The sequence below is a fragment of the Hippopotamus amphibius genome, chromosome 11 (genome assembly GCF_030028045.1).
Source record: "Hippopotamus amphibius kiboko isolate mHipAmp2 chromosome 11, mHipAmp2.hap2, whole genome shotgun sequence".
Lineage (NCBI taxonomy): Eukaryota > Metazoa > Chordata > Mammalia > Artiodactyla > Hippopotamidae > Hippopotamus > Hippopotamus amphibius.
The window spans coordinates 92,621,726-92,638,333 of NC_080196.1; the positions used below are offsets into that span (position 1 = coordinate 92,621,726).

The window sequence follows — 16,608 nt, forward strand, 5'->3', positions numbered from 1 at the left end:
TTGATGTTGTGGGTTATGCTAATATGTTTTCCGGTCTCAAAGCACCATTGCCTCCCTGGAATAAACTCAGCTTCTTCATAGTGTACTCTGTTTCGTATCTTGTCAGACTTTGTTTTATAAATTGGTACTTAGAATTTTCATTATATTCATAAATGAAGTTGGCCCACAGTTTTCTTTTTTATATTATCTTTTTGACTTTTGATAATAAAGTTATGCTGATTTCAAAACTGAATTAGAGACTTCCATCTTTTGCTTAGAACAGTTTTTTTTTTCTTAATTTTCTAAAGGTTAGCCAGGTAGCTAATGACTTTCCTAATTTTTTCTATAATTATTGATATAATCTTACTTTTGATCGTTCTTAATAAATTTTAGTAGTTTATGTTAGATCAATAAACAGTCCATTTTCTCTAGCACCCCAAAATTTGCTGCCCCAGAGTTACATATACATTTCCTTTCCTATCTCTGCTTTTAACTACAGTCTCAGATCGAGACATTTTTACTTTTGCTCTTTTTACATGATCAGGATTACAAAAGGCTTTTTATAATGTATTAATCCTTCAAAGATCTAGGTTTCGATATCTCTATTTTTTCTACTTTTTCGTTTCACATTTCAGAAATTTCAGCTTTTATTTCCTTCTTTCTGGAGACAATGTTCCCCTCTCTCCCCAAATTTCTTAAAATAAGTTCTTAGTTCTAGTTTTGTTTTCCTTCTTTAATTATAAAGTTTTCTTTAAGGCTATCCATTTTCTCCTAAATACTGTTTTCATTGTGTACTGTAAGTTTTGGTATAATGTATTTTCTTTCTAAGTAATTGCTTTATAGATAAATATAATTTCCATTTTAATTTTAACCAGAACTGTGTGGATAGTCTTGAAAAAAATTTTTGAAGCAACTAACATTTTTTTGTCACGAATTTTTTTCTCTAATTTTATTACCTTATCAGAGAACATGGCCTACAAATGTCTGCTATAAGTTTTAAGGTTTTCTTTGTGTTCACATATTTAATTTTTTAATATATAATAAGAACTTACAAAAAGATGTTCTCCGAAAGATTTAAGGTTCTTTTGTAGTACTTAATTCCTCTGTATTTTTACTTTCATTTGTATTTTTTGGCATTGATCTAGAATTGACTAATCTGGAGAGAGTTTTGTTTCCCAGTAGAATTATATGGTTATCAAATTATTCCTGCTTTTCTAATAATTTTTAGTTTATGTATTTAACTGATACGTTATTTGGTTTACATAGCTCAAGTTTAGGACCATTGATGTCTTTTTTTAAAAAGTTGTTTGTTTACTATTTAAATTGACAGTTTTTATCTTGTTCATTGTTTTTAATCTTCAGAACCATGTTGTTTGCTATTAATTTTGCCTCCTTTGCTTTCATATTGTTTGCACTGGACTGGTATCCCTTTGTTCACCTCTTTATAGCATACTTCTTTATCAATTTATTGTATGGGTGTTTCCTCCCAATAGCCTATAGTCAGGATTTGCTTTTGATCCAATCTGACAGTTTGTCTTTTAATGGGGCAATTGAGTATATTTTGGTTTAATATTAGAAATTTTATGCTTGATTTTGTTTTTTTGTATCAAAGGTTTTCAACTTGGGCACTACTGATATTTTGGGCCAGATAATTCTTTGTTGTGAAGACTATTGTGTACAATGTAGCCTGTTACCAGTATTACCTGGGTTCCACCCACTAGATGCCATTCGCATCCCCCTCCAGTTGTGACAACCAAAAATAACTCCAGGTGTTACCAAATGTATGTGGAGGGGAAAAAATCCCCACGCTTCCCCAACCCCAATTAATACTTTTTATACCTTTTAACAACCTCAGTTGTCTTATTCCAGGCCTGGAAGTTCCACAAGTAGGTTACCCTGGATATTTGTTGAGGGCAACTTCGTCTGGGTTACATGCATCTAAGGTGACCAGCCATCTCCTTTGTTTGGACTGAGCAGATTTCTCAGACATGGCACTTTCAGTACTAAAATCAGGAAAGTCTTGGGAAAACCAGAGTGAGTTGGTCACCTTGGATGTATCTCTTCAGTCCTGGTCTTGTACAGTATAGACTTGACCAAAGAGAGCAGCACAGTAAAGTCCATTCAGCCACTAACGCAGTTTTCATTTTTCACTGTTTCCCCAGTCGACACATCCTTGTCCAAGTACACTCTGAAATCAGAGTTGTGAAATTGTATTAAAAGTCCTTAGACGTTTTTCTCTGAGAGTCATATCAACATGCTTCTACACAATAATATTATATTATTTATTCTTTACCATAGGTTTCCCTACTCTTAAGTTTTCCTCAACCTTAAAAGTCCCTCAGGATCATTTGTTGTTTCATTAATCTTCCCCCCACCATCTCCCAAGTATTTTCCTCAGGATACTTGGGTAAAATACTTGCCGAGTACTTGTTTATCCTTGTATAACTTAATTTTACTCTGATAGGTGGATTGCATATGAGCAGAATGATGCCAGTTTGAGTCCTTGAGATTTGTGGATTTTGTTTGTTTCCTTGTTTGGTTGGGGTTTTTTTTGTTTGTTTTGTTTTTTAACCTCACTGCACAGCTTGAGGGATCTTAGTTCCCTGACCAGGGATTGAACCCAGGGCCATGGTGAGAAAGCGCCAAGTCCTAACTACTGGACTGCCAGGAAATTCCCTAGATTTGTGCTTATATGATTTTTCTCTTAACCTTGCTTTATTTTTTAAAACAATAAACACAAATTACTCTTTTATGTCTATCTCCTTACTGCTACTAACAGATTGCATCTTGTGATGGTGGAGAACCAGAGTGTCAGGGGAGGAAAAGAACTGCCTTTCACCTTCTTTAGCTTAAGAGCAAGTATCTATTTTCCAACGAATATTTTGTCTGGTTTTAAGGAATTCTCTATTTGTTCATGGGAAAAAAATCCATTTGGTATTTATCTGGGAGCTCTCAGCCTCTGCTCTGCATTTCTGCTGCCCTAGAGACCCTCCCAGAGGAAACAGGCATAAGAGGGGTGTAGGAGAGGAGGAGGGTGTCTGCCTGTTGCCCAGATTCTGACAGTTGTGAAGAGCATAAAGAGCTCTGCTTGTGGTCCAGAACCTCTTGTGGGTCAGAATGCCATCTGGATCATCTTTTCAAGAGAACGTGACAACTCAGAGAATTATTCAGGAAATTCACATTCTGGGTCTGGTGTCTGAGGCTTGTTGATGTATATGCACAAAATGCAGGAAAGATCCCTCCTCCCTGAACTGAGCTCTCTTCCTTTCTATCAAAGCAGTTTTTCAAAGCACATTTTATAACAATCCCATCTTCTGAAGAAACTAGAGAGGGTGGTAGGTAGTTGAAACCTCCGTGACCTCACAGCTGGAAATGGAAGGGAAGCAAGTCAATTACGATGCTCTCAGAATACCAGGAGCCATCAAGAATGCACAGAAGGCTTTTACTCCATGCTCTGGGGGCTCCTATTTTTGGATGAGTAGCTTTGGAAGTGAACTCAACCTGTTAAGGTTCCATTCCAATGCTACCTTCACCATGAAGTTATTAGCAGGAAATGGTTTCTTGCTGCTTCAAATCCCAAGAACACTTTAGGTCAGTCGTGACACTCACCCTGTCTTAGGTCTTGAGCTATTTTTGTTCACATCTTTTTTTTCCCTTCTAGGAGGTAGTTGTTACAGGAAGGGGCTATCTGATCCATGGCTGTATTCTCCTTAGTCTTTAGCCCAGTGTCTGAAGCATAATAGGTGTTCAATGCTGGCAGAGAGGCAGATGAATGGACGAGTAAAAGAAAGAAACTTGAATCTTCCTATCTGACATTTTCCCCCTGGGATGAATTTCCTTCATCTATCTGGGTAATGTTAGTTTTTAGGTCTATATTCCATTCCAATGCTACATGCCTTCCAGCCGTCCATGGTTTTTCTTCTGCTAATTTAGTTTGGTGTATATTTAAATCCAGCTCAGAAAGATCTTGCATTAAATAAGCCTTCAGGGTGTCAATAAACATCAGGTAGCTATAAAGTATCTTTTCACCATTAATTTGCATTTCAAAAGTTTTCCAGTTTTTCTTTCTCTTCACTTCCTCTTAGACTTCCTATCTTTGCATTGTCTTTACTACCCTTGGTCATCCCTCTTACCTACCCCCGTATACAAATACATCATACACCAAACTGCTTTGTTATTTTGTTTGCGGTTTAATACTGATACTGTGTTCCATTTCTGTGGTGAATTTCTTTAGGTTTTTTGTTGTTGTTAAGATTAAAGATACCCTTCCCTCAATAAGGAAAACATCTTAATAGGATATGGATTTTTAACATGGGCACAGAGGCTAGGAGAGAATTGGGATTGTATAAGATTCCAGTATATCACAGGGCTTTGAATATGCGTCTGTGAGTTACAACAGAAAACATTGACTGGAGTATTAGTCTTTAACCCCTTCTTATTTTCAAACTATTTCTAAAAATCCTTTATTTTGATCTACACTTTAAAAACAAATAAAAAGTGTTTTGCAAGTTCTAATGATTTCCAAGAATATTCTCTTAGCTACAGGACTTAGTTACTGAGCTAACATTATGATTGAATTTACGTATTGACAGGGTTTTCTCCATCAGTCTTCAGAAAAGATGACCAAATACATAACACTTGGGGGAATTATGAGTCTGTGTACAACAGGACTTCAGTTACTAGAAATTCGATACTCTCTGTTGGTTAGTATAACTCTTCTTGTTTGAAAGGAAGAACAGCCTTCTCAAAGTAGGATGCAGAAAGGAACCTACTGGATTTTCTGTACCTAACCACAGTGTTAGAAGGACAAATGTGTAGTCATGCCTCAGTGCAACTGAATATAGGGTGAGTACCACCAGCTCTTCTTTCTTCTCTGCTTCGCTCTGCATGTTGGCTTCATTGATGCAAACTACCTTCTGTCACAGGGCTGGAATCCTGGCTACCAATAGCTCCGATGGGCTGTATCTCTCACCTTTGCTTCTACAGAGAGACGGAAAGTCATACTCTTAATCCAAATTTTAAAAGTATTGAGCAATTCCTTAAGTTGACTCATCTTGGATGAGGAATCAGACCTAGACACAGTCAGTAAATCCACGGTGTATCCAAGTATTCAAACCCATGTTTAAGATAGGAGTGGGACTGTTCCCAAAAGCTTGGAGCTGCTGTTTTGGGTAGACTGAATATTAGATGTCTATTTTTTTTTAAATGAAGGATAAGGGGCAGATTTTAAGAAAAGAAACTTATTGAGGAAGCATTTGTAAGGGATGAAGATTACTTCTTGCTTCTTGATGAGGAGGTCTCCTGAGGGTGAAAATTTTAGGAATGAGTAGCAAGTAATCTAATTTTTTTTTCTGAAGGTGGATTCCACTATCTCTCTTCCTTTGAACTCTCAAATTACAATCCCAGGTATAAAGTATGTTCTCAGTAAACCCTTGTAAACGTGACTTAGAGCACTCAGCATCTGAACTCCACCGTCCCACATATCATTATGCAGGGGGGCTTCAATATTCATGGGGCATGATTGTGGCTTCTCATGTCTGTCAGGTCATTCTGTGTATAAGATTTGTGACAGGAGGAAATGGGAGGTAAGAATGAAGGGGATGTCAGGCTCAGAATCTCCAAGACCTTAAATGTCCCGACCAAAAAGACTCTGTCTTGGTTAGGGTGAGACTGATCCTCTCAGCGTATTTAACCAGGTGCTTCTCCAAAGGTCTATAAAATTTGGTTTTCCCCAGGTGTTTTTGTTTGTCGGTTTGTTTTGTATATTTCTGCTTTAGACTTGCATTTCAAGGTCCAAGAAAGCAAATCAGCGTTTGCCAATAATGGTGATACTCAGTGTTTTTTGTTTGGAATGAGGCCCGGAGTGTGTTCATGTAAGGAGTGTCTCAGTTTGTCACAATCCCTGGAAATCGTGTCAAGGGAACTGGCATTGGAGAAAGTAGACTGTTCCGTGGAACGAAGCACTCCTTCATTAAAAGTTAGACTATCACACCGTCAAAGCTTGCAGATGTCTATTAATGCAAAATATGTTTCTTTCCCTGGATTGAGTTAATCATTGTGGGGAAACTGAGACTCCTATCCTACTGTCTTTCTCCTAGCCTCTTGGCATCAGAAAGACTTTGATGTTGCTCTAGTTCTTTGTTTCTAAAACTCTAATGTGCATCAGAGTAATCTGAGGAGTTGGCTGAAAATGTAGATTCCTGGTGCCATGCCAGACATTCTGGTGTAGGAGTTTGTTGAGGGAGGGCAGCAAGGAATCTGCATTTTTTCTGACACTCAGATCACATAATCTGAGGCAGAGAGCCTGCAGCCATGCTCTGACAAATACAAGTCTGTGTCCATCTTCCTCCCCAAGGTTTGCCTTTTCTGTCAGTGGACATGTATCCTTATCAGCTGAGTGACCACCTGGCAGGGTATGTGCGGATAGGATTCCAGCATAAGAAGTAAAGCTGAACCACAATGAACTTTTTTGAGTCCTAAAACCTGCATTTTGAGCTTTTTTACAACATCAGTAATTGATCGTTACCCACACTCTCTTGGAATACTTCTAGCTAGATGATGCCCACTACATTACAAAATTGTCTTATTTTATTACTAGATAAATCTAGTTAATCATACTTGATTGAATGAAAGTCATCACACTGACCCCCATTCTACTCTCTATGCTAGCAGAGCAAATCTCCTGCTTTGTCTGCAACGCAGTCTGTCAGATATTTAAAGACATTCATCCCACCCCACTAAGGGTTTTCTTTTCCAAGATGAACTTTGCTAATTGCTTTCATAATTCTATGACATGGTTTCCAGGTTTTGATCCCCTAGGTTAAGCTTCCTGACTTGTTCTAATCATCCAAACATGCATGTAACTCAACACAATGATCTAGATAGAACTTAACTACTGGGGAAAACTAGGGGCTGGGTTTTGAGGAATGGGCTGGGGGGGATGGGGAAAGATTTCAACCATTGCCCCCTCAAACTGGGAGACCATACTTCTACTGATTCTCTATAAAATGACATTTGCCTTACAGAAAAAAGTCAAATTTTTATTTTATTTTACTTTTTTGGCTCATAGAGCCCCTGGTAAACAAAACTCAGATTGTTTTTCTTTCTGGGAACTTCTGTCAAGCTGGTTTTCCTCCATCTGACTTGAGTACTTGTTTTTCTGAACTTACATGAAGTCATGTAAATGAAAGAATGGATTTATTTTGGTCAGTAAGGCATTCTTTAGACCATTCATTTTATCCCCAACAATAATTTTCTTGGTGTGACCTCGACGTAGAATAACTGTGAGTCCATTTAATATTTTGAAAATTTCTAACATGTAATATAGCACTCCTTTAAAGTTGCTCTTTTGCCCCCCCCCCCCGCCCCCCACTAATGGTAACTATGTGAGATGGATGTATTCACTTGATTGTGATAATTATTTCACATTATATATATGTATAAATATATATATATATATATATATATATAGTCACACTGTACACCTCACATTTATAGAATTTATTTGTGAATTTTACCTCATTAAAGCTGGGAAAAAAATCCAAAATTCTGAGGACTGAGAACTAGCTTGCTGCTAATGTTTTCAGATAAGCAGACGCACAGACCAGCCGAATCTCGCTGGCTGCGTGAAGGTCTTTCTTCCCTTGACTGTCAGAGTAAATCTGTTCAGAAGTGGGACAGGGAGTACCTGACACTCTGCGAACACATACATCAGGGGAGACAATTAAACCAGCACCCAGAGTGCCCCAACTTTTGACTGCTAAGATACAACGCATCTCATAGGCACCTCATCTAAGAAAAAAAAAAAAGAATTATTTGTATTTTTGAAAAGAAAAAAAAATGACATTGATCTTCTAGGATCTAGAAATCCTTTTTCTTAATTTTCTAATTTTTTGAACCCTGACAAGCTAGGGAACACTTAAATCCTTCATTCTCCAAGCCCCCCCTTTCCTAGTTCAGGTCATCACAGGACTTTTTATAGTTTCTTTATGGTAGCTCAAACAAAACTTGTGTTTTCCTCCTCATCCCTAAGTCCCAAGAGCCTTACTGTGCATACAGTGAGGGATGCAAATGCCATGTGATGAGTGTTATTATTCCACACAGTGGCAGATCAGTCATAGTTAAATATGAAGATACAATTAATATAAAATTTTTTATGCATTTTTCTGTTTACGCTACTCAATATATTTGTTTCAAATTGTCATGATTATTTTAATGTCTATGTAACATATCTGGAAGTTACACCATGTTCCCCTATTTGTATCTCTATATACATTGTATATCATATATGTAGCTCACATATGTAACATATAGCTTATATGTGTATATCTCTTTGTCTATCCTCTCTCTCACTCTCATGTGTAGGTATGTATGCATAAAAATTTGACTTATGTCAATTATACCTGCTTTAGTTTTGTGAGGTCATTGGTGTTAATTTCAGCAGTGCTTAGAGCTAGGTAATGCATTCTAAATTAAACATCTAAAAGTTGTGTAACAGATTGAGGCTCCTCTGAAATAAGAGAGTGACCAAGTATCTTTTCCTCAAATTCGCAATCTAGGTCCTTGAATTTCTCTAAGAGACTCAAAGCCCTGTTTAGAATGCCATGTACCTCAAATATATATTTTTCCATTTTAAGAATATGACCATTAGGGTGTCAAGAATTCATTTTCAGTTTTGGGTTAATATCCATGTAAGTATTTTAGCAGGGACAGGGCATTTTGATAATACAAATGCGTTTTTGAATTCCTCACAGCACCATTCTGAACTTTTTATAATCAAGAAAGGAGAAAATAATTTCTCTTTTCCATTAAATATTCAGTGGGCAAATACTAATCTGAAAGAAAATTGAAATTCTCTCTGTGGCACACTCAACAAATGACAGTTTAGATTATATTAGAAATACTGTAATTCTCTTCAGGTCAGTTAACTGAGTAAAAAATGGAAATTTAAAATGAAGCTAAAACATCATATTAAGTATTACAATGTGTGTCTCCATCCCTCAGCTGCATGGGATGGTAGAGGGCTAAAGGCTTTGGAGGCAGAACAGACACAAGGGAGAACCTGGCCTCTGACACACAGAGCTGAGTGGCCCTAGATGACATTCTTTATAAGTCAGTGTTTTTCACCTGAACCCACCAGGTCTCTGGACCCTCAACCAAGTGAAGGCTCTGATGAGACATATGCAAGTCCAGATCTAAATCCTACTTCTGGGTAGGATGCTCACCTGTGATGCTGGAAGCCTTAGCCCCTCTGTAGTCCTTCATGGGCTCTATTGCTCTGGACCACTTTGGGGGCTGGAATACTCTCTCCAAAAAGGGCTGAGATGATTCTCTGAGCAGCTGTCTGTTCTCAAATAATTTTTTTGTTTGTTTATCTATCCCAGTAAGACATCCTTTAGGGCTCTTTAGTATCTGAAAGAGGTATTTGTTCTGTTTTTTTCTTAACTGTTGTTTGCTTTAAGTGCCTGTGTTGAATTGAAGTGCTCTGAGAGCACTAATTGTTTTGCTTTAAGCTAGCTTTTCTCCTGCTGCCCTGGTGGCCACATGATTGAGTTCTCTTATCCACAGTGACTCCTCCTTCCCATCACCTGGGGCTGCACACTGTGCCAGGGTTAGTGGCAGCTTGTCCCATTTGATTTGTACCTAAATGGACCTGATACAGAACCCACAGCTTCACAACTACCTAGCCTCCTATGTGGGTGTGAGCTGAAGGGTACTGGAATTAAAGTCAGTGGGAGAAGGACTCTTTCTTATAGACCCTCCTATCCTTCTCCATACTCCTCTCCCTGAGGGACTCTGTTCTTATCCTTAAAAGTTTATTGGTGGCCCAAGGATCACATCCATTTCCAGGGACCCATTTAAGTCTCTCCTATCTAAAAAAGGATTCAGGCCCTTCTGTATCTTCCTTAAGGCCCCTGAGTGTGATCAAGTTAATCCAGGGTTTGGCAAACTATGGTCTGGCAGCCTAAAGCTTTATTGGAGTACAGCTGAATCTATTCCTTTGCCCAATGTCCATGGCTGTTTTTGTTCTGCAAAGACAGACTGCAGTAGTTGCAACAGAGACTGTATATGTTCCATGGAGCCAAAAATATTTACTCTTTGACCCTTTAAGAAAAAGTTTGCTGATCCCTGAGCTAATATAAAGGGAAAACACCTAAGATAAAATGGCAATGGTGATGATGGCTAGTGGAGCTGTTCATCACAGATAGCTCATTTTCACTTTAGTGGGACATTTGCTGTTTAAACCCAAAGGAGTGATTCAGCCAGAGAACACAAATAATATGTGGGGAGCGGTCGTGCCATTCACGGCCTCTCGCAATTGCTGGTAGGGAGTTGGCCGCTTCACTATAATATACATCAGGGGTTCTCAAAGTGTGGTCTCCAGCTCATCAGTGTCTCCTGGAATCCTGTTAGAAATGCAGACTCTCAGACCCCTCCCCAAGCCAACTAAATCAGAAACTTCGGGGGTGAGGCCATCCGTCTGTGCTTTAATAAGTACACAGATGTATGTAAAAGGGTTTTGTAAACTTTAAGGAGTTAGATACATAAAACATTGCACATTCTGTCCCATGTGTACCCAGCCTTGATGATATAGAAGGAAGGAGGAGAAAGAAAAGTATTGAGGTAGAATTCTTGTTCTTTTCTGGTGTTGAAGTAGCTAAATAAAAAGTGATGTCCAACATGCTATAGCGATGAGCACATAGAACTAGTTTCCTGGGGTCTAGATTGCATCTGGAGAGAGAAATAAAACGGTGAAGTTAACCACTGGAGAAATGGTTCAAGCCAAGAAGATTCCTGTACATAAACTGTCCTTCATGATCTTTCGGGCTCTCTACTTGATATTAATAGTGATCCGCAAATGGTCTTTGAGCAGTGGGTTCAGCTGTAGATATGATGATGATTCCCATTTTATAAAGAAATCATAAGATGGAAATGAAACTTAGACATTAATTTATCCAAACAAACCCAGACAGTCAAGTGACAGAACCAGGATGCAACCCCGGGACTGTCTGTCAACAGAGGTGGTGCTCTTCTATAGCACATGGTTTTCCAGGATGGGACCAATGGAAGGTTCTTTAAGATCTTAGCAATGACACCTGTTATGACTGCTTCTGCTGATCTGTCCTGCATTTGTCTAGCTGGGTTTGGACTTTGTGGATCTCTGACTGAATAGGAAGTGATCAGAAAGCTCAGTGTCTGGCAATAAGGATGATGGGTTTCAGAAGCACAATGTGTTCTATGTAACCTCAGACATGGCGGGGGGCGGGGGTGCCCTGCTAGATTCTCTGTGCTTTGGAGACTCCTGAGCCTGTGGTAACCTGGGGGAAATTTCCTCATTGCATCATAGCTTGAATGAGCTCATGTGGATCACCGATGTGCCCAGAACAAGCCCAGGTCACCCAAAGGAGCCTTCTGGGGAGGGTGAAGCTTGGCAAAGCACTTTTTAAAAAGTCAGTTTTCCTACTGTTTTTGTAACACAAATTGCTGAAATTATCCCTTGACATAATGTTCGTGGGGCTATACACATAGCCTACAATGATAGCACGTAGCAGGAATGCATTTCAGAATAAAAACTGAGGAAGAATCTCAATGAATTGTGAACTCCAAGAGGAGTCGCCATATCCCAGTGTGTGCTGCAGGGCCTTGCACACAGAAGGGGCTCTGAACATGTTCAGAGAATGATAAATCTCTCCAGAAGCATTAATTATTATAGTGATGCTAGAAAGAGATTCCTAAGCACAGGAGTCTATTGTCAAGACTATTTTTTAACACATGTCAAGGTCCTATGCTATTATGAAGGACGGTAATAAATGTGTACGCTACAGATGTTGACAGGGTCTTAGTCTCTTGCCTATAATCCATCACCTTGTAAACAAGACTTTTTTCCCCCTCTTACTGCTTCCCTGTGGCCAGGTCACAGTAACCTTAGAAATGCAGGTTGCTTTTGCCATTTGATGCCACCTGCCCTTTGATAGTACTGTCTTCTGCCCTTGCCCTCCAGTCCAGATGCCCTAATAGTGCAGCAGAGGGAAGACAGTGGTGGGGTGGGGGTGGGGTAGGGGCCAGAGTGATACTGCACCAGCCTCTAGCCTGGACTTGGCCACCTCCAGTCTAGGACCAAAGCCAAGACATGAGAACACACTGTATTAGGCTTTTCTTGGTGCTGTGCTGCCGCTGTGTGTGAGAAAGTGAAGGAGAGTGATGAAGAGGCTTAAAGGGAAAAGAGAGATGCAATCTTAAACTCTGCTGGACACGGAGAACTTTGGAAAGAGTCCAAGTCAGTTTTGGTGTAGATTGGGTTGCCGCTGCTGCTAAAATATTTTGGTGAAAATCCAGATCTGTAGAAAACAGATATAAGTAAAACTGAATCCAAATGAGGTATTGATCTTACTTCCTGCTCACCTCTCTTCTGGTGATGAATCACCCTTGTCTCAAATTGCAGCTCCCCTATGATGAGGAGAACTTTATTTCTTGACCACAAAAGCTAACACTGTGGTCTTATTCATTGTGTGAAAGGGACGGGCATTTCAGTGATTGGGATGGAGTTGCTGAGGGCAGGGCAGTGACATCTTGTAGAGCCCCATGTGGTGGCAATTGTGGGGGCCTCTGTGAGAACAGCCAAGCTTCCGTGAGCGGTCATGGTCCCAGCTTTACCACAATGACATGACTATGGGGGGCAGGGCAAAGGGGTGGGGGCAGGTGCTGGGCCCCAAGGGGGAGACACAGTTGGTTGCCTACCAGTACCTGTTAGACCTGCCTCCCTTGTTCCCAGAGTCTTGTCTTGACCAGGTAACGATGCGCTCAGCAAACAGTGGCCCCCTCTGGGCTAGAGAGGTTGCAATTGATTTAAGCTAATTGTGGTTAGTTTGTTTTCCTTTATTTGGGATTGATTTAGCTGCAGTCACATGACATCATTCTGGCCATACAGACCTAAGGAGAAATTTGCTGGAGGCTCCTGGGAAAGATTTTCCTGTGTAGTTTTATCTTTTTAAGGAAGGGGATATCAATGCAGGAGAAGAGGCTTTCTCTCTCAGAATCTGTTGTATGAGGAGGTGATACCTGGATCGGAGACCATCGTTTTGTGACTGTTTTAGTTTCCTGTGGCTGCTGTAACAAATTGCCACAAACTTGGAGGCTGAAAACAACAGAATTTCTTCTCTCAAAGTTAAGGAGATCAGAAGTCCAAAATCAGTACCAGTGGACTGAAGTCGAGCCCCTGGATGTTCCAGGGTGAGTCCTTGCCTCTTCCAGAATCTGGTGGCTGCCAGCATTCCCGTGCTAAAGGCTGTATCCCTCCAAGCTCCATGGCTATTATTTGAAAATCTTTCTCTGCTGCATCTTCACATCTTCTCTTCTGTGTGTTGCCAAATCTCCCTTTGCTACCTCTTATAAGGATACGTGTCAGTCTGTTTAGGGTCCACCTGGATAGTCAAGGATAATCTCCCCATGTCAAGACACTTAATTTAGTCGTATCTATAAAGACCATTTTGTAACACATAGAGTAATAGTCCCAGGTTTCAAGGATTAGGATGTGAATTTGGTGGGAGGGAGCATTTTTCAGTTTGCCACAGTGAATATGAGGTAGAGCCAAAAAAAAATAAAATCACTTAGAAGCCTCTCTGGAAACCTAATGCCACTGAGTTTTTGAGCTAAGCAACCTTGGATATATCTACAGTGGGCTTCAGGGGTCACACGGCTGAGGAACCATCTGATATGAAAGATGACCCCAAGGGTCTTGGGGACATCTGGGTCATCTGTACAGGCCTGAGCTCCACCCAGTGGCAAGGGCATGACCTCCGTGAGCTCAGCCTCCTCTGTCAGGCATCCCACCCCACCCCATGCCATCCCCTCAAGCCACCACCCTGGGCGTCTGTCACTTCTGCTTAGAATGCGGTCTGGCGGGAGTGATCAGCCCCACGCTGGACTTGTAAGTGGTGACCTGGTGCCAATTGGCTCAGAGGGGGCGAGGTGGTAGTTGTGTTCCTCCCAAGTCTCCTTGTCGGCCCCTTCCTCCAGCGAGAACCCGGGCTGGTCCACGCGGCTGGCGCACATCTTGGATGTCACCCAGGCCAGGGAGGGCCACCTGCAGCTCCAGGGTCTGTGCTGGTCCTCGGCTGCCAGGGACCCCAGGAAGTGGCGCCCCACCTCACCTGCCTAACAGCCGGCTGGACCTGCTTCAACAGCACCGGGCTCCCCTGAGGAGAGTTGGACACGAGAGTGGTCACACTGTTATCTCTTGATGAGGTCCTGTGCTGCAGCGCGTCACTCTGGCTGCAGTGCAGCATGAGCGGCCGCAGGTAGGGGCAGCGTGGTGGGGTGGGGGGGGGGTCAGCACGGCCTGGGGCAGACGTGGGCAGGGTCTGCCCTGGACTCCAGCCCTTTGCAGCTTCCTTTTTATGTATGATAATTTACTCTTGTTTTAAAAACCATGGTTTATGAGATATCTTCCTACTTGGACTTGAAAATCCTTGGCTTGGAAAAAAAAGATTGAGATATCTTCTTGGCAGTTTCTTAAAACATCCAGGGGAGAGCAAAGGGAGGAAGTTACTTTTTTTCAGGCTGGTTGATTTTTAGCATATAAACTGGTAAGAATTGAGCAGAGTTTCTCAACGCTGGCACCGCTGATATTTTGAACCAGATGATTCTTTGTTGTGAGGGGCCGTCCTGTGTGTTATGTTAGCAGCATCCCTGGTTAGTAGCATCCCTTTCCCCAGTTGTGACAACCAAAAATGTCCCCAGACCTTCCTAAATGTCTTGTGGGAGGAGCGGAGAGGGGCAGGCTTCTTCCCAGTTGAGAACCACCAGGCTAATGCAATAATATTGGGGATACTTAACTGAAATATGAATATATTTTGTAATGAGATGCCTGACATCAAAACATTCAGACTGCATTTGGAGAATGCAACTTCTTGTTGAGGGACTAAAATTGACTTATGTGGAGGTGTGAATGCCGCAAGATTACTGCATATAGGTAAAAATTAGCTGATTGTGTTTAGGTATACACAACTAAAAGTAATTGTATTTGCATACGGTATTTGTTTTTCTCTTTCTGGCTTACTTCACTCTGTATGACAGACTCTAGGTCCATCCACCTCACTACAAATAGCTCAATTTCATTCCTTTTTATGGCTGAGTAATATTCCATTGTATATATGTGCCACATCTTCTTTATCCATTCATCTATACGGAATCTAGAAAAAGGGTACTGATGAACCTAATGGCGGGGTAGGAATACAGATGCAGACATAGAGAACGAACCTAAGGACACCAGGGAGAGAGTAAGCTGGGATGTAGTGAGAGAGTAGCATTGATATATACACACTACCAAATGTAAAATAAATGGCTAGTGGGAAGCTACTATAGAGCACAGGGAGATCAGCTTGATGCTTTGTGAAGACCTAAAGGGGTGGGATAGGGAGATTGTGAGGGAGGGGATTTGGGGATATATGTATACATGAGGCTTTTTCATTTTGTTGTACAGCAGACACTGACACAATACTATAAAGCAATTATGTTCCAATAAAGATTAAAAAAAAAGTAATTGTATCTGGTTATATAGAATGTATTCATTCAGTGTTTTTTGACTCCAGCTATAGTTATACCTCATGCATCCCTGGAAGATGGGAAAACTATCCGAGGACAATTGTGCTCTTATGACATTTGTTCTTTAGACTTTACTCCAGAGCCTTGCCAACTCCTCTGGCCAGGATGATAAAGATTCTTCTGGCTGTGGAATAATTTTCATGTCAGTTTTTAATACCTCCATACTTGTTTTGCTTATGGTAACACATGTGCAAACTGGATTATCTATGTATATCTACCAAACTCCATCTGTAAATGTCTGTCCAGTGTTCCCATCTCTGTAATTTGTTTCCTTTGAGCTGTCCTTCTGTGTAAGTGAATTCTGTGCATCCTTCAGGAGCTGGCTATGCCCATGTCTATCATAGAGTGTTTCCTGATAACTCCAGTCAATACTACATGCACACTATTTACTGCTTGGCCTTTGCACAACTTCACATTTGATTGGAGATTTGAGATGGATGTAAATCTTAGATTTTTCTTTATTTCCTGTGTCCAAGCCTTATTTTCTCTGCCAAAGCATCAGCTTCCTGTCTTTACTATAATAATCTGTAACCCTCACTCCTAAGCAGCTCTGATTTAAAAAGAGTGCTGAGCACATGGAAGGTGCTTGCTGAGCGAAGACTGTCTTGTAGGGTAGCAGCCTGGATTTGTATTTCACCCAGAAAAGACTGCTTCCCATGGTGACTGTCCTGCATGGTTCTCAGCGAGGAGTCCTGTTGGAAGTAAGCTGAGGTGAAGGGGTTTTATTCCAACCCGGGATAGGATCAGGTGAAAAGTTTGACACATAAATATGATATGGCATATATAAAAATAAGTCTCATACCTTCAAAAGGCTGGGTTTGCTGATCCTTATGTGCTTCCAAAGCAGTTGACTAGAATCATCTCTGGCAGTGATTACTCCTGAGGCAGCATCAAGATGAGCAGCTCAGGATTTCGAGGTGTGGTTTTCTTCTCTCTCAAGGAGTTTCCTTCAAATGAAGACTCCAAAAAAATTTTTTTTAAAAAGGTTTTTAATCTCATAAGAGGGCTGTGTTACATTCAGAAAGG

General features: G+C 40.7%; 1 pseudogene; it reads right to left on the reverse strand.

The window, feature by feature from the left end:
• Nucleotides 1-14,264, reverse strand: part of LOC130830930 (uridine diphosphate glucose pyrophosphatase NUDT14-like) — a 137,458-nt pseudogene extending 123,194 nt beyond the window's left edge.
• Nucleotides 14,265-16,608: the final 2,344 nt, after the last annotated feature.